This window comes from Papaver somniferum, chromosome 3, assembly GCF_003573695.1.
Source record: "Papaver somniferum cultivar HN1 chromosome 3, ASM357369v1, whole genome shotgun sequence".
Taxonomy (NCBI): Eukaryota; Viridiplantae; Streptophyta; class Magnoliopsida; order Ranunculales; family Papaveraceae; genus Papaver; species Papaver somniferum.
The window spans coordinates 166,374,501-166,381,955 of record NC_039360.1 but is presented as its reverse complement, the minus strand read 5'-3'; positions in this window follow the sequence as shown (position 1 = coordinate 166,381,955).

Here is a 7,455-nt window from a genome sequence, read left to right as displayed (position 1 = left end):
AAATTACCAGATGATTCTAAAAGCTTGGATTCACCTGAGAGAACTGTCACATCTAAGTCAACATCCAAACATTCTCTTGATGTAAAAACTGTTGATTGGGAAACTCTCCTAGAAGAACAATTGGATGAACTTTCTGATGAAGGTGATTCAGATATTGATAGAGATGTTGATGAGGAAGTCTCAGAGTATGTTAAGTTTTTGGATTCGTGGAATATGAAGAAGATTACAACTTCTCATGTCACACCTATTCTGACTGCTCTCTGTCGAGAAAACAAGAAATTGAGAAGATGTTACGCAGGTGTTTATTTTTCGAATCGTTCTACCTAATCGATCCTCACTGATTTTGAGGAAAACCTACGTATGAAGTCACTTGAATGTGATAATCTTTATCAAAAGTACTTTTTGTTGGAAGAGAAACTTGCAGAATTTGAAGCAAGGTTTAACTTCCAGCAAACAAGTTTGGATGACAGAGAAAGCGTTTATCTCACTTGAGAAAAACGCCTTGAGGATGATTTAGCTGCTGCTCTTGATAAAATCAAGATGTTGGAAGATGACTTGAAAAAGTTCAATACTAGTTCAAGAAAATTAACCATTATGCTAGGAGCATGTAAAAATCATCGTGATACACGAGGATTGGGCTATAAGGGAATAGATGCTCCAAGTACTAGCAAAGAGGTAAAATTTGTCAAGGCTAGTGATTCTTCTCAACAAAAGGTTTCCACTGATGGCAAAAGTGAAATACCTTCTCCGGCAGTTAAGGTTCAAAAGAGCAAAGTTTATCAACCTCAAAAGTTAGCACACACGGATCGAGGTAAGAACATTCCTTATGTTTGCTACTATTCCGGGAATAAAGGTCACCTGGAAAGGAGATGTTGTTTCCGTATAAGGAATGATAAACTTCATGATGTTCTTGTTTGGGCATCACAAGAAGTTGTGAAACCAAGATCATACGCTAACACTGATCCTTTTAACGTTACAGGTTGTAGTTGTCCAACCTTTAGGAAAAGGAATCAGTGCTCTGATAGACCTAGATTTTCCTATAAACGTCGTACGAATTCTTTTCATAACAGTAATGGTTATAAAAAGGATAACTTCGTAAAGACGAAGACAATATCCGATGCTCCCAATTGGAGAAAGACTAGCTTGCAAAAGAATAGTCAATCCAATTCTCTTCCAAGAATACTAGAAGACAGTGATGGGAATAAGGTTCCGACTGTTCCTAAACACACTCAGAAGTGGATACCGAAGAAAGACAATGATGTTTTGAGTGTGAAAAAGAATGATCTTCCAGAAAACTCAATGACTATGGAAAAGGCAGTATCCATGATGTTGGAACTTAACAAGTTTATTGGAAAAATAGAATTGGATGTGAAAGGTTCTAAAAGTGATCTCTTTCATGATAATCCAAAAGTCACTTGTGGTGAGCAAGACTTTGTTCAAACCAACGCAACTTGATTGTGTTGGAAGTTCCTCACCAAGGAATGTCCTTCTTTGTATACGGTGAGAGAACCACAAGTATTGGTACACACAGATTATGTTCGGTAAGGCGGTAGAATTCGATTGGATTCATCTAAAAAGGTATGTCTATAAACTTGAGCAAGATTTGTACTTTTATTTGCTTAGAATACTTATAATAATCTTGCTTATCGTTCATTTCTACCTAACTTCATCTGTATTTAAGGTTCTTAAATGTTTAGGTTTGAAAATAATAGTTCGGGATGTTTGGACTACATGGTACACATAACAGCATTAAAAATCAAAATCCAGGGGTTTAAGTTCGCAAACCCGTATGCATACTTGACGTCGATATTCGGTAAACTTGTTTTGGCCGTAACTTCTTCGTCCGAACTCGGATTTACCACATTCTTTTTGAATTCTCTTCCTTATTGAATTCCCTTCAAAATGGAGATGAGAATTTTTGAATTTGGATGAGTTAATATTAGCCTTTGTCCTGTCTCTTGTTTTTTAGTGTTTGCTCCGTTTCGTTGCACTTGTTCTATTCTCTTGGACTTGGGCACTGGGATTCTTGGAGAAATCCTATTATAAGCTATTTTGTGGCTGTTAAAAGAGTGATGTTGGTGAATCACAAAGAAGGAAGTTCGAGAATGGGTAGTAGTTCACATTGTTATATATTCTTGAGTGTTCACAATCATCTCATGTGAACTATGGTGCATTGTTGTCAATGAATTTGTATGTTCTTCTTTGTTAAGGAAATCTTTTTATACGCTTTTGGTAACAACTCTTGGTATAAATCCGAGAGAAAAAGATTGATTCTACCCTATAAGGACAAATCATCTTATATGTGCATTACGAATTTATCCTGATGCCTAGGAAACTTCTTATGAGAATTTATTCTTTTTTTGAGAAGGACTACTAGAGTTTGGAATATCCATTATTGTGATTACACATAGCTATGTCCAATGTTTTCATCTTCATGTTTTTAGATATTTTGGTTTAAATTCTAAAATTTTTTGGAGGATGATGTTATTGCAGTATTAATCTGTTTGATTTTGAATTATTGCAATATTTTTATGGGATATGTATTGTTTGCGTCCGTGAACTTGAAGGTCCCATATGTTGTCAAAAGTAAAGTCGTTCATAAATTGGTATTCGTATTGATGAAAGGACGAATGGACTTTTGACAAATACAAAAGTTATACCTATGCAGTCATTTATTTGATGGAAAATAGGGTAAAATCTTTTATGTGACAAGGATAAAGTCTATTATGTCGTTATGCAAATAGTGATGGAAAAATAGAATACATCCGTGTATGTATTCCACAGTAACGATCATCACTGGTCCATGTATTATGTATTATTGTGAGGCTCCATTGTGTATCTTATGTTGAGCACCTTACAACTATTACGATTAATATTAGCCTTGTTGGTTGTTCCATGAGATGATATATGTTGAGCATTCTTGAACTAAATTAATCATCTTGATTGGTTATTTAGTTGTTTGCTCCGAAAGTCTTCTTTTGTCGAGCAAAATCTTTTGACAATTAAATTGATTGCTTCGGTGATTAGTTTGGTTGTGTATTCCAATTAGATTAATTAGAGGTTCTCTTGTAATTAATCTAGTTGAGTTTTCATATATTCCACAAGTTCTTGTGTTGAGTATATGAAAGGATATACTAATCATGTTCTATTGGTTGATGTAGTCGTATATTCCGTAAGGTTTTCATTATGTTGAGTATTTGAACAATTAAGGTAGTCATCTCCGTGTGGTTATCTTAGTCATAACTCCGTGAGTTTTCTTATGTTGAGCACAATCAATTAAATTGATCACTTTTGTGGTTTGATTTAGTTGCGTATTCCGATTAAATTAATCATGGGTTTACTTGTGATTAATTTGGTTGAGTTTTGGATATAGAAAATCAATTCCATGGTTTTTGGTGTCCAATTAAAAAATCCTTCTTTTCTTTCGAAATTAAGGTCGCTCTTGTTGTTCTTTCGGGACATCAAATGGGGGAGAGTTCTTTTGAACTTGTGCTTAATGGTAATATCTTGCGGGGTGTGTGGCTGTGGAATTTTATAGGGGTTATCTTGTATCTTAAAACTCCTTGATGAATGCATTTAGCTTCGGCTTTATGATTGCATCTAAATTAAGTTGGTATGTATTTTTTATTTTAGTCTATGAAATGTCTCTTGTGGAAATTTCATTATGATCCCGTTCTTTTACCTTTGCCAATTTTATTGACAAAAAGGGGGAGAAATAATGTAGTTCACACTACAAATACATATGGTTTTCGGATCATTGTGTAAGGGGGAGTGGTTTCCATGATCGAGATGGAGTATCGACTAAGGGGGAGTGATACATATCACCATAGTATTGTTGTTAAAGTCGTGATGCAATTGGACTTTGATGTTACATAATGATACTATGACACTGTATAATAATGATCGAGAATCTCGATTTCTCTCATTGTTATAGCTACGGATCTTCAACAACGGTGGAGCTAAACTTACAACCTTTGGGATCATTGGAGTACTTGGAAGGACGAAGATTTCAAGGACGTTGAAGATTATACTATGGAATAGGAGCCACAAAAGTTTATCTTTTTTGTATTCCATATATATTAATAGTTTTTTCACTAAAATTAACAAAGGGGGAGATTGTTAGAGCATAGCTCGGTCGACCTCGCATGCGTTGTTATATGAAGCATGTTTGTCAATGTTAGTGATCAAAATTATAAGTCTTGATTTTTAGTCTATTATAGCTAAGTCTCGTACTAGGATAGAAAAGTGTAGTTGAGCTCAAGGACTTCATGGCGATTCATCATACAACGACGAAGATCTACTCAAGGAACCGTGGAACTTCATCAACAAAAAGGTATGTGGAGACTTGAACTTATCTATACTCAAAAGTATATCTACTCTATCTCCTACTTCTTATGAGACAAAAAGTTGTATGCTATATAGACTGGATCATACACATTTGATATTTCGAGGTGAGTATTCACTACTTATCTTTTTCTCGAAATCGTGTGTTGGTAAAGCGTTTCGCTTTGATCAAGTTTATCTTCACCTAGTGATGAAAGTCATGAAAAGTTTCAATTTCTTTGAGAATTGCTCTGACGTGAAACGGTCTGTGAATAACGGCTATATAACGTTCTTTGACAATGTCTCAATGATTGGAATGAGAGTTTAGATTACATAACCATGTATTCCTTAATCTGAAGTTTTCAAACTTTGTTGGTTGAGAGAAACCGGACGAATTGGCTTTGCCAGTCCGTGAACTCTGTCCGCGAACTGACGGAAGTTCTCTTACCGAGAATTTCTGCTGGGATTTTCCAAAAACTCGTTTGCGTGTTTAGTCCGCGAACTTATTCCGCGAACCTAGTCCGCGAACTTGCGGAAGTCTGTCCCGAGATTTTCTGCGGAGTTTGGAAAAATCTTCCGGTTGCCTTAAGTCCGCGAAGTTGTTTGTGAGTGGTTATGATCTAAAGATGTGCTCTGAACATGAAACTTAAATTACTAAGGAATTATTTATGCAAACCGTGGCTATAAAGTTCATAAGCTGATTCATCGAATCGAATCATCTTTGTTTCAATTGTGTCTTGTGTAGTTACATAAGATCTCATAGAAATTGAACAACTCTCTAACTAGTTCATTTGAGTTAATTGAACTAGTTATGGTGAAGAAGAACTAGGTTAATATGAAATTCTCATATGGTTGACCTTTTGGGTTACTATGTTGAACCAACATACACGTACACGTTTGGGCATGGTTTTCACAAACCCAGTAAACGTATATCTCAAGTGTGTGCGACAAGCTAAGGTTTCGATCTAACGGTTGAGAAATATTATCTTGAATCTAAATCAGGTTTTCCTCTAACGGTGAATATGGATTGCTTTGTAACTAAGGCAAAACCCTGATTTGAAGGCTATATAAAGGAGACATCTAGCATTGTGCAAAACAAATCCCCACACGTCTGTGTGATGCTAGTGCGCTCGCTAGAGTCGATTCTCCTTTAACCTTTGGTTTGCTTCTCTAAAACCAGGTTAACGACTTAAAGACTTCATTGGGATTGTGAAGCCATACCGGTACTACTTTTATCGTAGTTGTGTGATCTGATCTTGCATCTTCTATCGTACGAGTACAATCTTTGATTGGCTTGAGATCGTGAGAGTTCTACGATAGACAAGATAAAGAAGCCACAAACATCTTCGTCTCACTGTTTGTGATTCCTCGAAAAACCGCTTGTGTAGTCAAGAAGGATTGTTGAGAGGTGATTGATTAATCTAGGTTTCTCTTCGGGAATATAAGACTGGATTATCAATTGGTTCATGTTCACCTTGATTTTATATCTTAAGACGGAACAAAACCTAGGGTTTTTCTGTGGGAGATAGATTTGTCCTTTGATAGACTTTTCTGTGTGAGACATATTTGTTTATTATCAAGTCTGCGATTTTGGGTTGTATCAAATCTTAGTTTTGGGTGAGATCAGCTAAGGGAATCAAGTGCGGAGTGTCCTACTAGGATCAGAGGCGTAGGAGTACAACTGTATCTTGGATGGGTGGGAGACTGATTGGGGTTCAACTACAGTCCATTCCGAAGTTAGCTTGTAGTAGGCTAGTGTCTGTAGCGTCTTAATACAATGTGTATTCAATCTGGACTAGGTCCCGGGGTTTTTCTGCATTTGCGGTTTCCTCGTTAACAAAATTTCTGGTGTCTGTGTTATTTCATTTTCCGCATTATATTGTTTTTTTTTATAATTGAAATAATACAGGTTGTGCGTTTGTGATCTTCAATTGGAAATCCGAACTTTGGTTGTTGATTGATATTGATTGACCTTGGACATTGGTCTTTGGTACCGTCCAAGTATTTCTTGTGTTTGATTAGGACTCGCTGATTTTTATTAGCTTGAGTAATATCAAAAACAAGAGTGAGATATTTTTATCTTGATTGAGTCTGACTGTCTAGTTGATTTTCTAGCAAAGTATTTCGGAGTTGGTCTATATAGATTTCTAAGAGAAATATTGTGTGGTATTGTTAGACCCCCGCTTTTTCACAACTCTTTTTAAAGAGATTTACCGTTTACATTGTATTCCTTTTTCCGCCGTCTCGGATAGAGATAGTCGTTTTGTGGGACACTTTTGGTGTACCTTATGGAAGTTGGTCAAGACCAATTTAAGTTTTAGCACCGCTTATCACCCTCAAACGGATGGACAAACCGAAGTGGTAAATTGTTCCCTACGTAATCTTCTCTGTTGCTTGGTTGCGGAGAATTTGATTACATGGGACCAAGTTTTATGTAAGGCGGAATTTTCTTACAACCATGCGGTGAACCGCAGTAGTGGGTATTCACCATTCATGGTAGTGTACGGGTTCATCCCAAGAGTACCACTTGACTTGTCTTTAGTACCGGATTTTAAAAAGCCAAATACTAAGGCGGAAGACTTTGTTTCCCAACTCCACCTTATACATGAAAGTACCCGAAAGCATTTAGAAGCTTCATCAAGAAAATACAAGAACAAGGTCGATCAAAGGCGTTGTGTGGTTGAGTTTGAAGTAGGAGATCTTTGTTTATGCGGTTCTTACTAAAGACCGTTTCCCCGTAGGTGAATACAACAAGCTCAAGGAAAGGAAGATTGGACCATTTCCAATTTAAGAAAACATTAACGACAATGCCTATCGCCTCAATTACCAATCTCCATTCGCACACCCGATGTGTTCAACGTGAAGCATTTGGTTCCATATTGGGGTGACAATGCTATGGAAGACGATATTGACAATTCGAGGGTGAATTTCTCTTATGTAGGGGAGGATGATGCATAGTGGTATTCCACTTATACCCTTGCTAACATATTTCTCTCTTTTGCCCCCTTTCTTTGGCTTTATTTCTTGTTTATCCTTCACCTACTATATCTTTTGAAACCCTCGCTCTACTCCCCTCATCTTTTGTTTTAAGAGAGACTTGGTTAGAACCCTTGTTTTCCTTTTCCTTCAATC